We start from the raw sequence: 26,285 nt of genomic DNA on the forward strand, positions 1-26,285 counted from the left end.
TCTCTTATTTATATATTTTCACTTTTGGAGAACTTTTAAATTGGTGACTTTTTGGCGCCACGTTACTTTCATGCAGCGCAGCGGCGACAGATGCTGCGAGACAATTAGAATGTTCACGGCGCGGTGAGTGTGGAATCAGACAGAGAGAGGCAGAGCACACAGATTACTGCTGACGGCTCCTGTGTCGCTCTCTGAAAGTGATCACACCCCGCTGCAATGTGTAGGAGGACTTTTGTCACCACAATGAATCAAGGGAGGGAAGAAACACGGTACAGCCACTCTAGGAAGATCAAGAACCAGCTAATGAGGAATTGTTAGATCCCAAAATTAAAGCCAAGGATGTCTGTTTATACCGGGCCCCCTGACTGAGAGAATTAGGGTTTCAGATCCGGTCTGAATAAACGGGAAATGCAGGAACACAGGTGACTTTGAGTTAGCGCGCAGACTTCCGCGGTTCAAAACAACTCTTCAGCGGGCTAATCAGACAAAAAAGGATAAAGACGTGTTCGGTTACGGATGGCAAAGTTCGTACGCAAAGAATCCGGTTTAGCTTGACGACAACAGGAGATGATAGTGAAGGCAAGGCACCTTAGGGGTTAATAACGGCACACTCTTTACCATAATAACATGGAAGCATTGTGAAACTGAAGAGGGCTTTTGAAATTTAATTTAGCTGCTGAAAAGCTTCTTTGCAGGAACATGAGTCAATAACCTATTCCCTGGAGTCATGTTGCTTTATTTTACATCTGTCAATCATGTACTGAGGGTGAAGAGGAATGGGCATTATTGACCACTTAGAGAGTTTAATGGGCCCCCCAGGCCAACCCCACACCCCCGTTTTTCCTCCCTTGTGGTGATGACAGCAAGAGTGAAATTGTCCAATTTTAAGATGGGCAAATCAAGTGTCAACCTTCAGATGAAAAATTATAAAATTGAAGGTATGTAAAATAATAAACAACTGTTATAAAATATGATTATGAATTTAAGTTTAGAGGGTTAAACATTTTCTAATTTAAACACTGTATTGAAACTGTGTTTTGACTTACCTGTACAAAACTACTGCTAGACTAAAGACATAGGCCTAACAGATTTTTGACCAATAACCTTACAGTTCATGAGATACGGTACTCTTCCAGCCAATTTTCCCCATGTGTATCGCACAATTTTATTGCTAAGGGTTTTACTCTTTTAATGACTAACAGCTAGTTCTTACCCCATGCACATAAACTCTTCCAAACTCAGTAGAGCAATTGTCACCAACACTGTGAGGCAACATTTAGTAATCCTTATGCAACTCTGCTCAACCATCACTGTTATGGTTTGGCAGAAAATAGAAAGAGCACTTGTGTTAAATAAATACACAAAACAACAACAGAAATTTATGCTGAAAATTACATTTAAAAGTGACGGAAATGTTACATAGAAGAATGTTAAAGTACGAATGCAGTTTAAACATACACCTTATAGTGTATCTCTTTTCTTTGTTCATAGATTGCTGCAGCAACCAAAGTAAAACAATATTTTCAAATATTTATCAAATATATATCAAATACTGGTCATTTGGAGTTTATGACTGTATGCCACATCCACCTTTGGCTTCAGACACATACAGTATATTTTCTTACTTTTACTGTGAATGCAGCGGCTCAACTAGATCTTGTAGATACTTAAGAGACATTATTTTTACAGTTTGTTATCTCAAATTAATAAGTGACCCTAATACCACAAAACCAGTCATAAGCAGCATGGGTATATTTGTAGCAATAGCCAACAATACATTGTATGAGTCAAAGTTTTCTTGATTTCCAAAATTTTGTATTATGTCAGATTTCAGATTCCGAATAGTTGTATCTCGGCCAAATGTTGTCCTATCCTAACACACCATACATCAACGGAAACAATACGTTTTCAACTTTCAGATGATGTATAAATCTCAATTTAAAAAAAATTATCCTTTTGACTGGTGGTCCAGGGTCACATGTTTCAATCAGTGTTACATTACCAATTTAATTTGACTTACTGAATACAACTTTGACTGGAACGTTCACGCTGTATATATGAAACAGAACTGGCACACCTTAACAAACTTTATTTCACCCAACATTTACTAACATCTTTTTCCTTGCCACAGTCATCTTTAGTTTGCTATCTGGGTGTTAACTGACAATAGGCATTTCCTGAAATTTCAAAAGGAGCTGCTCAACAAGGACATATTCAATTTAAAACATTGCACTGAAATGTTTATTTGCAAATCTTCTTTGAGAAAAGCACTGTATAAATAAAAGTGAAAAGATGCTTTTAAACTAAACTAAGCATTTTACATGTAGTGACATTATTTGACTTCTGTTCAGATGGGATAAAACTATTTGGGACCTCTGTGAGGTCCAGGTGAATGTCTATAGCTATTCTTCATAGGTATTCTTCTCCATAATTTCATACACAAGGGAGGCCTTGGTTATCTTTTGTATGACAGGTTTTGAAAATAATGCATTGTCAGATAAATCACAATATGAGAAGGGTGACACCAACACACCCTCAATATTCAAATGCAGCTTGGCTCATAAACCCGGCCACAGCGACAGCACGTTCTCCATCAATCAGCTGCTGTCCGCATCAGCTGGCAATCCATATGAATATGAGACTCTGAACGGATGACCACCACGATTCACAGCAAGAATCAACTCTCATAAGACACTCACACTAAAGGAAATGCATGTTGCTGTCATATTAAACACAAGCTGAAGTAACGGAATGAAAGAAAAGATGCTCCTCTCAGCCCAGAGAAATGAACAGAACTGTGGATATTGTATCGTACGTAAGGAATGAAGAATATTTTGGGAAAATGACAGGTGTGTATCAAGGGGAATGTTTATTTATCATGGCCAGCGCTCCTCAGATAGAGATGGATGGTGGCTGATGGGTACAGGGCCTCCACGTGTGGTCTTCTGCACGAATTAGATTCAAAGGGAAAGCAGGCATAACAAGCCGAGGAAATCAATGGTAAACAAAGCGAGAAGGAAAAAGGGAGACTCAAGTTTTAGGCATTCATGATCAGCACATTGGGCCAAATGATGTCATCCATCAGAGTGGACACAGCAATTTGCCATCTATTTCCTCATCCATCAAACCTGATGTGCTTGTGTCTGTGCATGTTTGTCTGCACGTGTATGTGTGTAGGTGTGTGTGTGTGTGTAGTGAATGGAAGCTGTTTTGGAATACAACAGAAAGAATGAGATGAATATATAAAATATGTATAATTTCAATTTCTTAAAGGGATTGTTTACCCAAAAATGTACTCATCCTCATGTCTTTTCAACCCTGTATGACATTTTACTAAATAAAAAACAACATTTTGAAGAACGCTGGTAACCAAACAACACTATCTCCATTATATGGACACATCTGAGACGTTTCTCAAAATATCATCTCTTTTTTCTTAGAAGAACGAGTCATATACAGGTTTTAAACGACATAAGGGTGAGTAAATGATGAAAGAATTTCTATTTCTGTTGGAACTGTTCCTTTAAGAAAAGTAGTTCACTTTCATCCATAAAGGTAACTTAAATGTTTTAATGTAAATAAAGTCTCTTGAATTTTTGTTATTACCTTTGAAGTATTTACTTAAAAATAAAACATTGGTTGGCTTTTGTCATTCTTTATTTTTGTCATTCATATCTTATGAATGTATGGTTCCATGTTAAACTGCATAATAAAAAAACTGTTTACACACCGTGTGCATTATTGTATCCAATAAGTTGCACAGACATATCAATAAATTCTTTGCCTTAATTTAAGTATTTTAATAAAATATGTATATCAGGATGTAGTTTTTACCTCAATTTACATTATCACTTTGTGTTCTTAACCCCTGTTTAAATAACATGCATGTATAAGATCTTAAACAGGATTTGTGCTGTGCAAAGAGAGGTTGCACGCTTGAACCACCAACCTAATGGTCCCGCCGGACACCCTGCTGAGAATCTACATGCACAGCAATGGCCTGTCTAACATACTTCTAACACATGCACAGGGATGATGGAAGAGGATTAAACTGCCATAGTGACATTAATCTTAATGGCAGAAAAAACCTTGGCAGATGTAAAGATGTTTATAAAGAGACACATACACCTATATGACCATGTATACAGTGCAACATCTATAGAATAAAATGTACAAGCCCTTTCCAATCCCATTCTCAAGGCATTGTACAGCAGAGAAACATGTGATACTTTCAATCGAAAAGTCAACAAGGCAGTTAAATTTGGAGTGGTATCAGATTAAAGAAAGAGACAGTTAAGATGAAAGGTTAGTTTGGAACCTTAGGGTAAATCGGCATGTTGTAGATCCATGAGTCTACAAACAACTGCAACATATATGTTATTGGAATGTACGTTTATCAGGTTTCACCAACGTTCTATATAAATTCAACCTCATGGCAGAGGATTTCCCTTGCGTACCATCCACCTGTGTTCTCAGTATCTGCTGCAGGCATCAAACATCTCAACACAAACACATCAGTGACATCACGTGTGTGTGGAAATACGTTCACGTGAGAGCTTACTGGTAAACAAGCACATTTTAGGTATAAGAAATTATACTCTGCTGTTCCTTGACCTGTTCTGTTTAACATGAGAAAATATTAATATCCATATTCAGTCTTTCCTGCAACAAATATTTCCTCACATCTGATGTATCTAAAAGATGGCTAAAGCAATAAGCAATTTTGTGTTAATTTAAAAAAAAAATACATTTTAGGTAATTGTAACAACTATATAACCTACACCTAAAACCTGCTTGACTAATGGGGCACGTTGTCACAAAAGGTCTATTCAATAAAGTGTGTTTTATTTTTAGGTTAATGCTAATGCTTGAAAATTAGGCTAATGATGTCTTTCTGTGATAACTGCATTTACAAACATAGAACCTAAACCGAATCTGACTGGAGTAAACAAGTGTGACAACTAGCCCCAGTCTCCCCACCATTGTTTATTGTTGTTATGCCTTTTCACCTTCTTCAAGAGCAAACAGCAAACCTAGCATCTGTCAGTGTGAACCAAGCAGCACCATTTAACCATAAGAAGCCAAGGCAACACAGAGGGACAACAAGGATGTCATCACTCTGCAATCCATGTCACACCTCTGTGAACTTCTGTCTTTCTTTACCTCCACAGCACAAAAAAAGAGCAATTGAGCTCCCTTCTGCTGGGGGTCAAAGGTCAACGTCTTCCCGTCAGGTGAAAACAGGCTCGGGGGAACAGGTTAGATCAGAAGCCGTGGCCTGTTGATTGGGTGAGGTATGATCAGCTCTGGTGAATTGCGGCGGTGGGGTGACGGGGGTTTTGGAGGGACTGGTGTGACAGCGTGAGGGCGATGAACTGTGAGGAACTGTGAGCAGACATGAGGAGATTCAGGGTGGGTGAGTCTTTCTGTCAGTACCTGACACAATGACACTGAAAGGAGATGTACACAAGAGGAAGGAGCGATTGAGAGACGGAGTGTCAGAGAGCATGTTGGGAAAGGAAACAGGACGACTTCAGTTGGAGGAGAACAGCAGAATGAGAGAATGGAGATTGGGTGATCTACGATGTTTATCACTGGTGTTGATTTTTGTTAGACCTGACATCAGCTTTTGTCTGATCATGAAAAAAAGACTCAACAAAACATGAATTTTAGCAAAAGAAAATAAAGAAACATTGTATTGAAGCATTAGGTTGGATTAAAGTGAAATGAGATTTTGGCTTTCACAATGACACGAACAGAATTCATATTTAAAAAACGTAAAGACTAAAATACATTGACTAACAATAATAAAAATATGTGTTGAAAGAAAGGAGTGATGAATGAACAGCTATTTCATCTTTTATTCTAAGTATCACCACTTTCCCCTTTATCTATGTATTATTATTACTATATTTATTGTCTGTTTGTTTCACTAGGTGTTTTGTAACTGTTTTACAAGATGGCTTATTCGTATGAATTTGTACGTAAATCGTACAAAAAAGTAACATTTCTACAAAAAAAGCTCCAGACGGTGCGAAAGTAAATCATACTAACATGTACGAATGAGATCGTCCACATTTATAAGGATTAGCAAAAAATTTGCCACATCGTAAACAGTTACGATTTTGTCATGAGATTGTTTCGCTTCAGGTGCTTTGCAACAATATGTTGATTATTAAGAACATTGCGCTGCAAAATATAATTTTTATATTTTTTAGGAATACTTGCCGTCAGTCAAGACATTCGGTGGTCAGCTATTTATTTCATGTTGGTAACTTGTTTATAATGTAATAAACAAAACAATGTTGGTCACTATCGTGATGGTTTTTGCAGTAAAAATGTGCTAACTGCTATTGTTCCTTACAATAAATCCAGACAAAAACATAGCATTAATGCTAAATACAAATCCATGTTTATTTTAAGCTATTGCACATTGTGTACCTACACTCTTGATGCTTTGTCTGTTTATATCATGTTCAGTTTTATTTACCTCTTCTGTTTCTTTTCTCGTCCGTTAATATGAGCTTAGCTCTATGGGAATGCCATTTTCTGTGATGTTGAACCTAGCAATGGCCTTGAAAACAGCATTCAATTAAACAAGGAAGAACACAGATTGTTGTATAATTTATCTGGACGTCCCGCTGAGATATCTCAGTTCAGTCCTGCTACTGTCTAGATTGGAATTTCCTTTTATTCCTTGTGTTTATGTGATGCGCAATGTGGATCCTATCAGGGCCCTGTAAATTGCCTCTTTAAACATTCATTTGGCTTAAGCAAGAAGAGAAGAAAAATCTCTTGATTTCTTATACAATGAATAAGTTAATAAAAAAAAAATCCAAACACGCTTCACTTTTTTCTCCTCTCATCAAAAATATGTAGAAAAAAACGCACGCCCGAGAATGTACGCGTGCACAGACATACAACAACAACAAAAAAGAGAGGGAGAGCAGAGCAAGAGAGGCAGAGAAAGAGAAAAGGGAAAGAGGTTGAGCAGGCGATGATGTGCCTCACAGGCTCCCTCCTGCCTCCCAAAATATCCAGCACGGGAGCTGCGCGAGGCGGCCCGCGTTCCCCTGAGAGCCCGCGCCGCTATCATTAGCGAGGGAGACGGCAAACGCAAGTGGCATACAAACTTCAGCAAAACGTCAAGTGAGAAGAGCGCGCCACTGCCGAGCCGGCAAACTCCACCAAATTAATACTGCTGAAAATAAAAGGCAGGACAACTTTCAACCATCCAGCGAGGCAGAGCGAAAGAAAGAATTTGAGAAGTGTGAGAGCGGATGAAAGGCAAAGGGAAGAAAGTACGGGTCCGTGCTGGGTTCGCACATAAGAGACACGTTCAATTTGGAGATCTGTGCTCGCGCGTTTCTCTACCTTGGCGACTTGGCTGACGATTGAAGGGAAGACACTCCAGGAATGGGCGATTTCTTGATGAGGTCATCAGTAGGGCTCAGAGAAACACAGAACTTTTTACCGCTTGAGTTTGGTTGTTAGTATTCTGCAGAACATAAATGAGTGCTAAACGAAAATCAGAAACGAAATACACCGCATAAATTGTTAAGAGAAAGCATAGATACATGGCCGTTTGCAATGAAATAGAGAGTTTATGTCAAAATATTTGTATGGCCTGGAATTGGCGTGGTTTCATAGACACAGTTTAGTTTAGGACAGGACTGTGCTTTAGTTGAATCGAGATATTTATGTCGGTTTTATTAAAAATACCTCGCAAGAAAACATTACTGCATCTCGAAACAAAACCATGGCGCTGATATATCTTAAGACATTTCTGAGCAAGTTATATTTAGTTATGGCACGTCACACATTCATTTTAGTCTGGAACTAGGGTTGAGCCTTATCTGTTAAACCGGGCCATGCTGTCCAACAAAATTGTTCATTTTGAATAACGCTTTTTTATTCCCAGAAAACGTTAGAAACCATCACAGATATTCTAATGGTTTCCCATAAAATATCATTATGAACCATTAGCTTACCATTTTAAAATTCCCTTTTGATGTGTGTTTTGTGAAATATTACAACAGGATTTAATGGTGTTCTATTGGTTCCCATCTGCCAGATAATATCCCACCAATAGAATCCATCACGTAACAGACCATTATATCCGTTAACTCAAATACAATTCCCAATATAAGCATTTCATTTTCGATTGGATTTTGGGCAGGTTTTTTTGTTGTTGTTTTTCAGCAGGGTGGTGAAGAGAGGGAATCAAATGAGGTTTCGAAAGACCAAAAGGATGTCCTACTGTTTGGTTGTCTGAAGTGATATTGTGCAATATGACAAACAGCCGACTCGATCAATTAAGTTTGGCACCATCTTTCCCGTCTGGTCAACGGTGTACAAACTTCTGCAGTATAGGCTGTGCAGATTTACCCTTGGCATGGCGCTGCCATTTTGATGCCCAGCAGTGACAACATAATCATGGACATGAAATGAATGGTTGAGAGATGGTGCAGAATTTAGGCTAAAGCTCTGTACAATTCAGAGCCATAATTACTAGTTACATTTAGGCAAACAAACAGGACTTTGACTGACCGCCTCTTACAGGAACATTCTCCTGTCAGTGATTTCTCTGATCTGAATCACATATTTCTGAGGCTACATGGACTAAATATGATGAAGCACACACAGATGTACTATTGCATGCATATAAAAATAAAGGCAAAATATTACTGAAGAACAAAAAAACAGTTTATTAATGATTCTGTAAACTTCCATCATAATCTCTTAATGTGTTTGTATACATTACACAGACTCAACCCCCACTATATTTAGCTGAGTATATATTCATTCTACATGCAACCTGATGGATTATTTTAAAAGAGCTATTTTATCCAGGGGAGGAAATACTTGAAATAAATATGTCAACGAAACTAACAATTTCAACCATTTTTTTGATATACTTTCCCCTGCCAATTCTTTGAAAACACCAACTTAGAAAGCCAGCGGGCTGACCGAAGGTACAGCATGGTACTAAGGGAGCGTCAAGAAAGTTTTTTTTCTTGATTCCAGTTTTAGAACAGTGAACTGTGGAAATCTGCAGTCTGATCGCAGTGATGTCTTCTCTAAAACACGTCAGGACCAGAGACACACCACTGAGATGCTAAACACAGCCTTTCTGGCAAATCACATGTACAATGAGGCCGTAAAGTTGAGAACTTTCTAGGTGTGGTTAGTGGGGTACCTCAGACTTTTTCTACTGAAGGTTTACCGTAAAAAGTAAAACTTTAAGGTGCCAAGCATTGTAAGTAAATACACTCATTACACAAATCATTTATTCACAGAAGTGTCTGATATCGGAGTACACTTGGGAGAGACGTAGCTTGTTTGCACCGTTCAGGCTGAAAACAGTTTATTCTTCCAAACAGCTGCCTTTTTTGTAGTCAATAAAGCAGTTGGTGGATGGCGACGTTAAATAAAAACCTAGGTGTTTGACATTAAAGAGATCAGTTTAGAGCTAGCTTTGTCTGAGAATGCAGCTCGCTATTTATTGTTTTAAGTAGTTTCTCTCACACATGGTGCGATACCAACGTTCACACGAATTCTTTCAACACAAGTGATGCTACTTCAATACGAGTGTCGCTCACATCAAATGCTTCTATTAGCTAACCTCAACAGGATCGGGCAGAGAGTGTACGATTAAACAATTCAGCTTCACAAAAGTCTTCAAATCTTACGTTTACCCAACAGAATTATTAAACGGCAACTGCAGATTTCCATGTGCTATTTTTTACCTTCTATCATATTCTAAGATGCTATTGTATTTTGTTTTTATTTTCACCTCAATATGCGATTGTGGAAATCTTATAGTATTTCATATCTTTTTGAATTCCCTAAAACAGTGGTTCTCAACCTTTTCATGGTCGTGCCCCCCTGTAAACCCGTTTAGAGAACTGGCCCCCCAAACTGCAGCTACATTGAAGATAGATAAGATAACGTGTAAAATATTTTAGATATAGATTCTATATATAAAGAAGCAGAAAATACCTGTATATGACAGATTGATCAAGACATCAGATTATAAATGTAAGGACCCTCCTGATAAAAACTAAAGAAACCCAAAAGAAACCATCAGAGAAATGAATGACTTCCATAGAAATACCATTATTAGCTTTTTGCATAAAACCATCACAAAATTGTCCAAAAAAAGGATGGATCTGCCAGATCACGAGATTGGTCCGTGTTTCATTGATTTTAACACGAGCGAGAGTTTTTTCTCAGTTTTTAATACAAGCACTGTGAAAAAATAATGCTTTACACCTTCGCTTTAAACATCCATCCATGTTCAGAAATATATGAAACGGCACGTTATTTACACGCCAATCCCTTCACATGCACTCTGAACTCATCGGCAGAGAGAGAGAGAGACTTGCTCCTATTATGAAATTACAGTTTGGAAGACAGATTCGTTTAGTAGGACTAGGTGTTATAATCCCAATATTTCATCACAGTTTAATTGCACAATAAGACATTTCTTACACTTTAATCGTGACATAGAAGCAGGCTTCCGAGGCTTCAATGGGTTCGTCAGGAAGGCATCCTCTGTGTTTGGGGAATTTTTAAAAACATAATATATCTATAAACATACTTAACTTATATGATCTACCTGTTTCTTAAGATGATGTAGAGGTAATTGCTGCTGCTTCCTGAGAGGACATCCAAGCCTACTTTGTAGATATTAAGCTATTGTGAAGGCTAAAATTACTCTGCGCATGACCTACAAGTTTGCATGGACGCTCAAGCGCGCAGCTTCAGACAGAACAGTACCTCTGTGCCCCCCTAGGGGAGCGCCCCCCCCCCCCCCCGGTTGAGAATCACTGCCCTAAAATACACAAATCAAAGAAAAAGTTCAACAAAAAGTGAAACTTCTGTGGGGAAAAATGTTTACTCGAATGCATCTTTTTCCAATTCTTTTTTTTGTGGAACAAAAGGTGGATTTTTAAGAGATTGTCTTGGTCACTATTATGAGACGTCTAGGCAGACTGAAGTTTTAAACTATAAAATGACACCCAAAAGCATAATACAATTGGTCCTATTTGTTTTGTCCGATCAAAACATATTCCAAGTTTATTTTAACTGCTAATCTTCCATTTCATTTACATGTCACTTCTTTGTATAATATATTATGTATACAAATCTTGAATTTTCCGTAAAGTATTAAAAGATCGTTTGAAAATATCATTTGTTTCATGGTTGACACAGGGCACTGAGCTATAGATGTCAGATTTTATGTGAATATTTATAGCATTTTTATATAAACAACTATGTTTGTTCCTCTCACAAAGCTGTCTCGTGGCTGTCTCAGAAGAGTTATAATGCAAGATGCATGTGGCACATATATTAGGCACTTATAATTTATTTAGTTCATTTCATTATGTTTTACCAGAGCCAGAGGGATGACATATTGTAGGATATTATTTTCAAAATTACAGGTTTGGCAACACCATTAATTTAGATGGATTATTACATAAAACACCATGCTTTTTTTATTGAAAACTGTAAAATATTAAAGCACTATAGACTGGATGAAACTATGCAGTTTTTGTGCCCTCTCTTTTTTCTTTTTCTAAAATGTCAAATAAACTTTTGTTTATGCAACAGTAGCTGTTTTTTCTTTGTGTTATTTGCAGGAATGGTTGAACCAAGAGTCACCGCTAACTGGAGAAAATATCAAAATCAAAGTCCGCCTTCAGTTCCATCACATTCCCTTCACCTCACAAACACTGATCATCCGTTTTTCTCCAGCTTTCTTGTCTCCATGTGAAACATCCTATTTGCTTTGATTGTGGTGTTTAAATGATTAGAATGGCAGCTTTGCAGAAACAGGGGCTGATGGTGCAAGACGTGCGTGTGTGAGACACATCTCCTGGTGAGCACACAAAACTGGGATTGAATGAAGACAAGCTCACCTCATCACATCACATCACATGCATTTGACTTTGTGACAACATACACCACACACACACACAAACTGTGTGACATACAAACACAAAAACAAACAGCTCACTTTTTTATCAAATGCATGTGTTTTTCTGTTATCTGCGGGCAGGTAAACCCAGACCCCATCTAATCTCCCTTATATGAGCTAAAGAGCCTCACAGTCTCCATGGTGACAGTGGACAGCCAGGAGCTCAGGAAATACTTAATATATAATGACAAAACAGATGAAATTACTGTATAAGATGTTGTAGACACAACGGGAAGATCATGTAAATGACGATTTGTTTTAAATGTATGCTAAAAAAAGTAGACTGTATAACTTGCTTTTTCATTACTTTGATAAAACCTTTTCACAATCTTCTATTCTCTTTACAAAATATGATTAAATAAACAAACTGATAGATACAGTAAAACATTATTTGTCTTCTCGAATCCACAACTGTTTGATTTTTAGACAGTAGAATGGATTAAAAACATTGTTGGATCTTCATTAAATGTATGTGTATAACACTAGATGAACTTTACACTTTGATGAAAAATGCCTATCACAGCTGAAGCATGAGCAATAAAAAAATAAACAATAAAAATAAACACAATATATTTTTAAATGTTTCTAGGATGCATTTTGAAAAAAAAACAGGCAAAGGCATAAATGTATAAAAAATATTGATTCAAATTCAGAGGCAATTGGTAAAAACTGAAAAATTTTCGTGCATGTTTTTATTCTTATTTTTGGAGAGGTCATTTTTTGGTCAAGTTGGAAAGCATGGTGATCTCTGTTTCATCTGCACTCGCTTATCACCTTATGCTGCATTAATTCATATAGCAAATATTTTTTTAAAAATGAAAAAAGACAAAAAAAAACTTCCCTTCTTCTGATTTCTGTATTTTAAAACTAAACATGCATTTATAAATTTATCTTTGAAATCAATTTCGCCTCGCATGATTTCCTTGTGATGTTTCAGAACGTCGTCTTGTCCATCAGTTGCTGTAAAGCACAGTAACAGTTACGATATAGAGTAAAGCGCGTTTGTCTTGTACTTTACCGCCACCAGGTGGCCAAAAGATAGAACACACCTGCTGAAAAAAGGGAGCTGTTTGATGCTCTCTAAATTCACCAGTCTTGTCTGAGAGAGGATTGCAAACTGCATACAAACAGCATTTAAAATAGTTGGCATATAGCTTGTATACAGAGAGAGGAAAATGAAAGCAAAATCTCTCAGTTATACATCTATCGATTGTCTTTGCATTATCAAAACAAATGCTCACTTTTACAAACACAAGTATAGCTCCTCAAACCAATACAAACATCTGATTACTGACAAACATATTAACGCTGTCTTTCCATGTCTCATTTCTCTAATCTAGTTTGGCATAAACGCTTCCGTTTACATTTGATGATAAACCAACAGAAGGCAAAGCAAGCAACAGATACTACGACTGAGCGTGCCGTGAGATAGGCAGGCCCGTCTTTTCCTCTTACCATCCGCACCATGAAAGCCAAAAGAAACGCAGAAAAAAATGAAAGTGTTCCTTTCCCGCCCAATTCCCTGCCAGCATCTGTTATTGCCAGTGCTTCGCATTTGTGGCTTGTGTTTGTTTCTTGGATTTGTGTGCACATGTGAGTGTCCGTGTGGGTGTGTGCTGTCCAGTATTCTTTCTTTATAGCAGTCTATTGTGGTCTATGTTGATTGCCCTTGACAGGTGTAACACTTCCTCTCTCTCCCGCCCCCTGTCCATCTCGCGCTCTCTGTCCATCACGTCAACATTGGCCTCACAAAAATAATGAATCCCTCTGATAAGGATGTGTGAGCATCAGACGCAGTTTTACATAAGTATGGTCGCGTCCTCATTGAGTATGTGCACAGAGACACTGTCCCTCGACGCAATACAGCAAATGAAGCCCATTCTTTGTGAGAGCAAAAAAATCCTCTTGCTTTTCATGCCTCTGGCACTCACACACCTACAGCTACTCTGGGAACATGCGTCTGAATGTATGGGGGTTGAGAAAGAATGAGACAACACAGAAAAAAACAAGTAAAACACACAGGAAAAGGAAGAAAAGACACAAGAGGAGATGTGTGGAAGTGAATGTGTAAACCGAATGGGAGATTAAACACTAAACGCCGCTTCCAATTGCAGAAACAGGCGGATGGTAGGCTGGAGTCAGATCTATAAACCATCAACAATGCATCTGTATCAATGAAGTGATACTCAAAACGGACAAACTTGGCCTGTTCCAGCAATCCAAACGTTCCCAACATCAAAAAAAAATCAGATCCATTAAACAGCATAAGTTGACTTGTCGCTATAAAAGAAAAGCACCATCTTGTGAGTTACTAGACTTAAAGTCCCACTGAAATTAAAAATGAGTATTCTTAATTTTTCGTGAGATATTGCAGCATTTAAAGTTAATAGCTTATCAATGTGGGTCATTTTCTTTTCTTTTTTAAATTCACCTACCAACATAATCTTCAGTTAAAATCAGAAAAATGCACTTTTGCCCTGAAATGGCTATCCATCTCAAATGACGCAAGCTAGACGGCTTGGCCGGAGCATCCATTAACTCTTCCCCTTCAACTGTTCATTTCAAAATCAATTTCGCAGTGAAAAACGCGTGGCACGCCCACTGATTTTGTCTTTTGAATTTCCTTTTCACTCTGAAATAGAATACGGAAGCAAAAACTTTCGCAAATTCCGGCCACTTTAATGTCCCATCCATCTGATGAATGAATGATCTCAACGTGAACTCAGATTAGCATGACTTTTTATTTAAAGCAGCATTATTTTGTACTTAAGTTTTATGTGAAATCGTTTTTATGTAAAAGTCTAAATGTGAACATTGATCACAAAACCGGTCTTAAGTAGCAAGGGAACATTTGTAGTAAAAGCCAAAAATACATTGTAAGGGTCAAAATTATAGATTTTTCTATTATGCCCAAAATCATTAAGTTATTAAGTAAAGATCATGTTCCATGAAGATATTTTGTAAATTTACTTTTTTGGAATTTATCAAAACTTTATTTTTGTGAGTGGATGACCAGTAACAGGGGCTCTTATTACCAACTTCAAAGGCAATTTTCTCAATATTTTGATTCCTTTGCACCCTCAGATTCCAGAAATTTAAACAAGTATACCTCCACCAGATATAATCATATCCTAACACTCATACATAAATAGAAAGCTTAATTATTCAGCTTTCAAATGATGTAAAAATATCGATTTCGAAAAATTGACTCATAAGACTGGTTTTGTTATCCAGGGTTACATATATATCTTATCCATAGGCTGAAGTGTAAAAAAGTCTTTGTGACCTTAAGGAAATTCTGCTTGATTTGATAATCAATGATGTGAGTTTGTGCAGAATCATCTGTTTTATGAACAATAGAAGATGGAGAGAATTTGGAAAACTGTTTGCAAACATTTTTGAGGGTTGATTTGTTAATGCTCTGAATTAACCCTTTATATTTAAAATATCTTAATTCTAAATATTATAATCAACAAATGTTGTTTTATTACTTTTGGAATAAATAATAATCGATAATGGTCTTTTTGTCCACTATATTCCCACACCTGTTTATTAAACTGCTACTCTTTGAAATTCACATGTTTACAAGCAATTCCTGTATGTACAAACAAAGACTTAGAGTAATTTTAAACCAACCCTCTTCAGCGCAGACTGTGTTCACTTTAACTGGCATTTAAACAGATCGTTTTCCATCCCTGACTGTGGCAATCTGTTGCTCTGATAAAATCTCTCCATCTGGCCAGCGGCGGGCCATTCGTCCTGGAAGAGCTTTGTCCTGCGTGCTGATAAGGATGTTTTCTCCTCCACAGTTCAAATTGACACCTGTTTTAATGATTGGAATGCAGTCTAGTTGCACCACCAGCCAACAGGAACAGACATTTGCGCTTATCAACAGGTCTGGGTCATTTCATATCTCTGTATATATATATACGAATGTATCAGTAAGATGTTGTGGACATATGCATAATTCAGTTTTTGTCAATTTGTCAGTTTATAAGGTGGAATACAAATTAAATTAAAAAATGTGATGAGGGGTGCCATTAAAGAGATAGCTCACGCAAAAGTAAAAATTCTTTCATCATTTACTCACCGTCGTGTCATTTTAAGCTGAATGACTCAAAAGATGATATTTCTAAGAAATATTGGCCCGCATTTACTTCCATTGTATGGACACAAAACAACTTTGACATTTCTCAAATATTTTTTTTGTGTGGAACACAATAAGAAAGTCATACAGTTTCGAATGACCTGAGGGTGAATGAATGGCGACTAAAAATGAATAAAGGGAGTTTAGTTTTTTTGGGTGAACTATCCCTTTAAATACCACTTTACCACTGTGGTACTTATTGTGCTTTATTTGATACATATATCATATACAGCAGTTACAAGATTTTCAACAAAAGATTTTTAATTGAAAAAATTTATTAGCTTGACTTAATTTCACAGCTTTTTAAAAGGACATCTGATTTATACACAATTTGGCCACAAAATAACAAAACATTGTCAGTTCATAAAACTATGCACCATTCCATTCCGCACATATAAATCTTCTCTCCAGAGAGAAATGCTAAAAGATTACATTAGCTAAGCCAGAGCAAGGGCACACCTTCACATCTTTAGTTGGATAAACAAATCCAAACATCACAACCTTTGTCACCCTAGATTTTAGGGTTTGGTCTCTACAGGCCCGTATGGTGTGAAATCTGCTACTTGGCTGCGGCGCTGCCAACACATCTGCTGTTGGACTTCAGCCAGGTGCGTCCAATACTTACAAGCAAAAGAATAAATGTGTAAGAGGAAAAAAATCTGCTTTGGGTTTACAGAGCCAGCGTTACAGAGCTGCCAGTGGTCTCTGGCAGCCAAAACACATCCCTGAAGTTAGGGATGGTAAGGCAGTGAGTAGGCAGTAAAAAGTCATAGATCACTGTCAGAACTCGGCCGAGAAGAACTTTTTTGACATGCTTTTTCATTCACTCTGCAGTGGGAACACGCTTTCTCTCTACGTATCGCACAAACATCTGCAAACTGTGGCCGGGAAGCAACCCAGAGGAAAACATTTACCTAACAGAATACTAATTCTTTCAGGCCCCGATGTCAGCACTTCGTAAATAACCGCAAGTGCGCTGGATGGGTTCTTCGCTCAGGAATATGTGAGATTCTTTTTTCAGGATAAGTCTGGGAGAACTATCTCTCTTCTACCGCTGTAAGCTACACACGGTTTAAAAGGGGAGAAGCAGACTCATAGTTTTCTCTCTATTCCTGTCTCTGTGTTCTGTCTATCCACGGTCAACCTTTTCTGAAGACTGTAGCTGCATATTACACCAGTCAAAACATTACTCGGTTGTAATGTTTCATGTCATGGCTCGGGTGCAGAGCACAGTATTTCACCTGGAGTGAAGAGACCGGGCTTGGCTCTGATCTGAAAAGCTCAACGATGCTGTAGTGCAAATACTAAATCAATGATGTTGTAAGGGCCTTCGGTAGGTGGACAAAGGGTGTGTCAGGATGGTCGGTGAACGTAGAAAGGCTTAGTTAACTCCAAGTCAAGACTCAGATCTTAAAAAAAACTGTAGAATTGCACAAACTATATTAGAACTTCAGATCTGCTTTCATATACTGTAATCTTGTCCTGCCATGTAAAAGCTCAAATATCTTGCCGCCTATTATAAGTGCATTACGTTAGCCATCTGATACATAATTTTGCATTACATTTACCTTTTTAACAGACACTTTTATCCAAAGTGAGTTACAGAGCTTTCAAATTATACATCGTAACAGTGTGTGTTGACGGGGAATTGAACCCACAACCTTTTACACAGCTAACGCAATGCGCTACCACTGAGCACATAAATTAACCTTAATAAATGTTCAATTATTTTATTAAAAACAGTACTTCTCATCACGAATTAACAAGCTAATCATTTAAAATATATTCTAAAAATCAATTTCAAATAAACTTTAATTAGATATTTGCTAATGCGCATCTACCCCACAAAGGCTGTCATGCATAAAACCATAATAAGCAATTACTTTCCTATGAACTCGGCTTCCCAGTTTGAACATGTTGTCCGCTGGGAAGAGCTCATAGCCAAATAATGCGCGTCACCCCTAATGACAGCGGCTGTGCCTAAGAAAGAAGTGACAGAGACACATGCATAATTCAGTGGTTTTAAGGCAGCTTAGTGTACTTAGATGAACAGCGGTGAGAGGGAAAGATACGCTTGCGTCTGCCGCATCATCCCTCTCCTCATCCGCTCCCCTGACGTCTCTTTCAGCGGACGCTGCGAACAGGTGAAAGCGCCAGCGTTCGGGCAGCTCATGAATTAATAAATGTGACGCTCGTGTTAATTTGCATCTTTGAGGAAAAAGTGGCACATCGGCGCTTTTTTATGCTTGTATTTATTTATTATGTGTAACATTTTTCTAGCCTATTTCAGAACTTCTTTGGGTTACAGATAAATATAAATCAGTAATTGAGCAAGTAGGCTACCTAGAAAACTAATAAACTTAAACAAATAAAATAGGGATTTATAATTTGGCTGTGATTTTGCATGAAATCCCTTTAAAAAAAACAACCAAGGCCAGCCCAAGCCGTTACGGGGCCCTAAGCAGAATTTTATTTGGGGGCACTCTTTAAACCCAACCCACACAAATCTATTAGTTGTAGATGCTTGGGATGTAGGAATGTCATAAAAACAAAAACACATACACCTTGCATTACAAGTGTTTTGTGATTGTCAAAACATTTGATCATTTCATTACTTCCAATTTTAGGGGATCTGTCCCTTTAAAATTTTGTGCACAGACCATTCAAAGGTTGTGGAATTTATTGTTCAATACATTTACCTATTTGCATTTTTATTTTATTTTAACCACAACCTACAAGTCACTTACAGCATGTCATGTGTTAATTGTAATTACTTGTGATTGTGTTCATGTGCTCTTGGAGGCCCCCTAGTGCCGGCTCGGCCATAAGCAGCCGTTTAGTTAGCTTATAGTGAGGGCCGGCTCTGAAATTAACCATCAATTTTTTTGTGGTAATAGTGTAGGAACCATGTTTTTTTGGTTCATTTATTATTATTAGAAAAATGGTTTTACTATACTAACCATGTTTTAACGTGGTAATTTCGTTCTGACCATGATTTTACCACAGTAGGCCAAATCATGTTTTTTTGTTTCAACTTTATTAAAACCATGTTTTTTTTCAAAGAAAGTCACTTTAGATGTGTTGCACCGTGCAGCCGATCACAATGCGCTCACACATTTTTACGTTAATTAGCTTCTTGCGGTACACATCATAATGCATGCTGAAATGCATTTGTCCTTGCCTAATCCTAGTACTCATTTCTGAGGTTATTATGCAAATCAATACTGTTTACAAAGATGAAAGCTGGCAGTTGGCTTTTGATCTGAGGCAGAAATACCATCGGTTATCAATAGCGAAAGCCCCCCTCTGCAGGTGTCATGTCAATAACAAAAAGATCGATAGGGTCCAGTCATGGGGGGCTGGGACAGGCGGGTCTCTAAAGAGTATTTAGTCTGTGAAGACACATCACAAATTCCAAGTCGCATCATATTGGCCTTTGGAGTCTAAACGCAGCACACACAAATTATAGATAATGATTCAGAAGTAAATGTGTTGGGAAAAAATTGCAAGACTTCAGCAGCATGCATATTCGTTGGCTGATACAGCATTTAATTATAACACTCCAATGTCTAAAACTAATTTCTTTTAACCGCCTACTATCTCCCAAAATGCTTGAAGCTTTTCATTCAAGTCATTTGTTAGTCTGTTTTATGATGCATTCATTCTTCTCCTGTGCGTGACCTTTGACCCAAAGGCATTATTTTCTCTGCCTGTGCTAATGTGTAAGTAATCCCTAAAGAGCAAAGAATTGTGGGTCAGGGGCAAAGTCAAGAGGATGATAATGTTGCAGTTAGCATTAACAAATACACTGTTGTATAGCAACCAATCAGAATGTGACAAGACCCCATCCGAGGTCAGAGATGTTTCTGAATGTTAATGGTATGATATGGGGCTATGGACTGGAGGGCTGTGTTTAACCCCTAAAATAGTATACAACATGTTTGCTGGGAATACAATGGTTAAAGTAGTTCACTTTAAAATAAGCCCCCATTGATTTTCCATAGGAATTTTTATTCCTACTATCATAAGTTCACAGAATGAAACAAAATTTTCAATTTTATCTAAACACAGTAAATTCTGAAATACTGAAATTAGTTTTGAAATGGTTCCTTAATTTTTTCTGTATATGTGAACAATATAATCTCAGAATATTAAATATTAGTCTCATAACATTGTTTTATAATATTTAGAATTATTTGTATTCATATTTCTAACTATACTTATGAAAACATTGTTTACAATGCATCATATTATACTGTAACATTGAAATTTTTCTATTTGTATTTATTTTGTATTGATAACACAACTTGATTTTCAAAACTTTAAACTTTTCTGAAAGGCCAACGTTATTATTTTCGAAACATTATAGGCTACCTTTCTTGTTCTTACCATTGCACAGTCCTCTTAACATTCTGAAAACACATATTAAGCTCAGTAAAAAATGAGCACCCTGTGTACCATAAACATAACATAAAAAAACAAAAAAAAAAGGTTTACGACTCCCAAAGAAACTGTAAAAGACATTGCTAATTGATTTATGAGCAGAACTGTTATAATAGCAGCCAGAGCATCCAGAGTTGTGTGTCGTGATGTTTTCCACATGCATTCATTCTCAGAGTTTAAAAACTTCCTCCAGCACCAGGACAAAATACATACTCACACCCACAGCCAGGCACAAACGTCTCATACCTGGATAAATATTAAGCATGCACTCGGAGATACACAGTTTCACTTGCGCCTCATACAATAACACCCAGACGAGCTTCTGAGCTCCAAATTTTGAGAGGAAGCAGAAGACAGGGAGAACGCGTGATTCAATTAAGATCTAAAAACAAGAGTTGCCTGAAAAAGAGTATCAGAGTACCAGATAATTGTGGAAACAGTAGGAACGAGCGGTACAACAGTGAAGTGTGACGGCTCCACAGCCTCATTTTCCCCATTCCTTATTGTTCCCCGCCTTTCAAACAACCTTGACAAAACACACAATCTCTCGACTTCTCACTTCAGTGGGAAACGCAACAAAAAGAAAAGAAAGTGTCGCTGAGAGGATGATGAATACATAGAGTTTTGTTTTTCTTTCTTTCATTTTTTTCTGTCTAATTAGACACTCCGCCAAGCTAAAGTTGGACGACACGAGGGTACACTGAGGGACACAGTCACTTTAGGAAGATTTTCAAAGTGGAAAGCACACATAGAGGTTTGCTAAGTCATAACAGCTAATTGATACAAACTTAATGAATGCGGGTGGTGCCGACAGATGCTTTGTGGAATGTGGCAGATTTCTGTGAGCGAATGTATTTCTCATTTCATTGTACATCAAGACACCAAAACCATTTGGCAGGTCACGGAGTTACACGAGGAGAGGGGAAGCTTGCGAAAGCGGGAGGAAAAAACTCATACGTGTGTGTATCTCTGGTAGGCTCGCCTATTTGTTTGAACGCCGTGTCTTTTGTTCGGCTTTCTAGGCTCGCCAGCTATGTGGCATGCAATTAGCTCTCATGCCTCAGGGACCTAATTAACCAGTGCAATTAAATCATTTCTTATTTATTTATTTTTTTAAATCCTGTACAAGTCACCCTGACATTTGTCCGACAGTCAAGAAGTGCTCATTGTATGTTAAGATTAGCTCATTTGCGAGCTCTTCCTTTCCCCCAGGTGCCGGTTAGTTGTGGGAGGGGTGGGATCGAGGTGGAAGAGGGACAACTATGGTGGTCTCGGTCTGCGGGGAGGCAAGCACAGAAACTCAGCAGCTATGGTGATGAGCGGAAGCGGGGGTCCGCTGACCTTTCATCGAGTCTGCGATCAATATGGTGCGAGAGCCGGTCGCTTTGACGAGCAGGCCTTGCCCGCCTGGAGACAACCTGCGGCCATGAGCTCAAAGAGGCGGGGGATAGAAAGGTAGGAGGTCTTAGCCATCTTCTCTCATTAGCACATTATGACATCTTTGTCTTTTGGAAAAGGGGAGGGGGTGGGCTTGGATGCCAGTGGTACCCAATTATGCAACAGTCTTAAATAACTTGCCATTTGGGACCATGTGAGGACACACGGCTGAAATGTAGTGAAATAAAAAAAAGAGTAAAAAAGTAATATATAGAAGTCACCTCTAAAGTAGAATATGTCTGTTCCTCAACTAGTTGAGAAGATAGCAGAAAAAGCCTGTCTGCTTTGTAATTTAATATCCAAAATGTGACATTTAAAGGATAACACAAGAGAAACAAGAGAAACATGATTAATTCCACTTTAAGTCGCACAAAAAAAAAGAAGATATTCTGAGAAATGTTTCTGTGGTCTTGCATTTAACAGAAGTAAATGAGGTCCACTGTTGTTTGGTTACCATTTAAAATATCTTCTTTTGTGCTTCCCAGAAGAAAGAGTGTCATACAGGTTTGGAATGACATGAGGGTGAATAATTTATGATTTTATTTTTATTTTGGGGTAATATCTTGGGTAGATATTAAAGCACGTAAAAAAGACTTTCATTGTGAAGAAACAACTCACGTATCACATACAAAGAAAGCCAATGAGAAAAGATGCTCATACATGTTTTATTAAAAAAGAGTTTTTTAATAATGCAGTGATGTCAGACAAAGGCTGTGATATTAGTTACCCTAAAGTTTGACTAATCTTAAAAATGAAGTCACAAAAAGGTTTTATTTTAGTGTAAACTATTGTTTAGTATCACTGAATCATTTGATGTTATTTGTTCACATCAGGTAGAAATTGCTCAAAAGCAACAATAAATTATAATTAATTCATATTTCTTACCTTTCAGGGCATGGTTTACTATTTAAGTGTATGTTGTTAACAATTTTTTAATAAATTTTTTTAACTGGCTCCAAGTTATGTCAGTTTTTTTTTGGTACATAAGACCCACTTTTCACTATCCCGATTCCAGATGGATGAAAAAGTTCTTTAAATTTGAGTAAAACAGCTTTTGACACACAGACTAGAAGGTAACTACTTCACATATTCACTATTTCTCACATTTCGAGACAACATACACAGTCATTCCTTTATGTCAGCTTCAACTAATAAATGTTGACTAGTCTATTAAAATACAATATTTGTAAACTCTCCAGCTGGAATAGTTTTCTAAGATAGCACCGTGGCGACCCTGGCCCGCATACATTTATTGGCAGCTTCGATCCAAGAATATGTTCATGCAGTCATACTCATGGGAACCGTAGAGAGCGTAAAAGAGTTGGACAGACGAAAAGAACGAGGCTGAGTCGGTCCTTGCTTAATACGACAGAAGTGTGCCCTCTGCGATGTTGTGCGTGCTCTCTCCCTCAAACTCTCTAGATCTCTCTCCTGTTCGCGTTCTATCTCCAGTGCCCTCAAACTTCCCCAAAGAAAGCACAACAGAAAGAGTCTTTGCAGCTTTGATGGGGAGGGGGGTTGTTGTGTAAATATTTTGTGAAAGAACGCCTTTTGAGCGTCTTAATCATGCGTTGGGTGATCTCTCTTGAGCGGCACGGCGGGTGCTGGCTTTCATACCCACTCCCAGTTGATGATGGGGTCTCTGTACTTCCAGGAACGCTGGGAGCTAGAGTTCACTATGGGGGCGTTAAGTGTGTCAAGAAGAACGGTTCCCCCAATCGCAAGCCCCGGGCCCTCTCCACAAACATTAAAAAGCATAAACAGTCAATACCAAGTGTTACAGTTAGAAAAAAAGACAGGGTAAGAGATAGGAACACTGGGTTTCTAAAGAGTTACACAACATGGCGAGATCAGAGTGGAGCTTTGGCTCGGCTGCATGGGTTTTTTACCGCATCTCACACTCTTGGGGAGACAAACCGCTTGTTCTCCAAGTGAATCATTCATACCGGGGGTGCCGAGGGTGGGGGAACCGCAAACAGAGGAAGAAGGATCAAGGAAACCCACACCTGGTGCAAAGAAGAGGTCAAATCACCCAGAGAAAAAAAGCAGAAAGAGAAAGGAAGAAACGGCTCACGTCGTTCCTCAAAGAGGCGTCCGTTCTGCTGCTCTGCAGTATTTAAGTACATATGGAGATAGGCTGTCTGTTATGGAACTGACACTGAAAACTGCCTTTCATGATAAGTCAGAACAGTGGTGATGAAAAAATCTTTCGTTTGAAATGTGAAGGTTTGTTTATCTTCTGCAGTGCGCACGAGTTTAAACCTGTCTTTCACAAACACACACATTCAGGTAATTTCTCAAAACACTCGACACCTGCCTTATGTCTGAGGATCTGTAATAAGAGGAGGTCCGGGTGTTTTTTCAACATACACTAAGTCTGTTTTTATGAAGAGAGAAGGGACAGTTGATAAAATACAAATGACATATTAATGATACAAGTTTTGCTGCTGATTATTGAATATAACTGTTACCACATTAAATATTACATTTATTTACCTTTGCTCATGAAACACAAACATCCACTTCGTGGTGATTTATGGACTATTATGGAGTCACAATTGCCTATACAATCTCTAGAAAAAAAACAAATTTCAATTCAAATGTCATACAAATTTTCGAGGGTCTTTATTTGACTATTTTATGTCATTTAAAATCTATTTTAATTAATGGTCAATTTTTGTTAAGATATAAAATCTAAAAATATTTTTATTTCTTAGCAATTCTATTCTATTCTATTTATTTAAGAAAAACATTGCTGTATAATACATGATAACAATAACATTTTAAACCTTAATAAAAATAGTTCATTTGCTAACACTTATTCAAAGCATATATGTATAATAGATTATAAAAGTAGTTTTAATGTATTCATTTGCCTTGTAATGCACCTTATAATGCATGGTAATATTTTATGGATAATTGTAACTACAGGTAATACATTGTTACACTAATCAATTGATTGTTACACTTTGCATTTTTAATCTGGTTATAATTCTTTACAAGAACATTTAATGTATTACATCACACATAATAAAGAATTATAATGCATCATACCCTCATTATAACCATTACATACAAGTGAAAAGTAAAGCTATTCTAGTTATGTGATATCATATTCACAAGAAGATAGTATATCAAAACTCTTAGTATATCTTGTATTTTAGTTCAGCTGGAATGCTATATTGACCAATCAACATTTACGACTTGAACTGTCCATTTTAAAAGAGTATCATATCATCTAAAAGCTGTACATACAGTTCATGTAGGCTTATAGTGTAGCGAAAGAAAAGAAATGCTGGTAACTCTCTGGGATTTAGATACTTTCCTTTTGTTGTCAAACAGAATCATTAAACACGCTCATTCACATAATCCTCTAGTGTGGTGTTATTAATTTATCACTTTGGAGTTAACTGCGTTCAAATGCACGTGGCCTTAGATGAATAGCAATGTGTTAAATTTTGTTTGAATTTGGGTGCTATAAATTATGTAACCATGGAGACCGGAGGCTTTGTTGCTTCTTTTAAGAGTAACCCCACTGGAGGAACTTACATGCATAATCTGATCCTTGCTGTACTTTAATAAAACAGGTTGTACGGTGATGACCAGGAACGGTTAGCTCCGGTTTACCCAACACTGGGGCTCTGCGATGAGTGACAGAAAGTTGCAATTGCTTTCCTCTATCTCGGAGACAAAGACAGCCAAACGCGAGGAAAGAGGGGCACTTCATCCCATCACGGCTGAGCTCTGATGTTAGCTGTGATATCTCAACAGGCTGGTTTACAAAAATAAATAAATAAAATAAATAAATAAAAAAGGGGCGGCGGCTGCCCTATCAGATGTTGATCGCTCTGCTAAGGCTTCTTTGATAAGCTTCTGAGGAGTGACAGGAGTATTTTTCCCCGTTGCTGCTTTGCTAGACGGCTCCGGGAAAAAAAAGTCTGCTTCATTTGATTGGTCTGAACATACTGTCAAATGTCAAGCCGTTATCAAATGCGAGATGTGTTTTTATTTAAAAGATGCTGGCAGAAGAAAAAAATGTACACCTACCCAGAAACAGGGTGCTAGGGATCATGTGTGGCTCCCCAAAACTGGCACGAGGCCCCCTTGAAGAATACATGCATTAAAAATAACATCTACCAAATGTTTTCCAAAGAGGTGCAGGGGTTGGTTATTGAATATGTCAGGAGTCATGATCATAAGGAAAGCAAAGGTTTAGCAAAGCGAAATCGAACTCTTTCAAGTACCCACAAAACATAAATAACCCTGTTTGGAATC

Source organism: Triplophysa dalaica, chromosome 17 (assembly GCF_015846415.1).
Source record: "Triplophysa dalaica isolate WHDGS20190420 chromosome 17, ASM1584641v1, whole genome shotgun sequence".
NCBI classification, from domain to species: domain Eukaryota; kingdom Metazoa; phylum Chordata; class Actinopteri; order Cypriniformes; family Nemacheilidae; genus Triplophysa; species Triplophysa dalaica.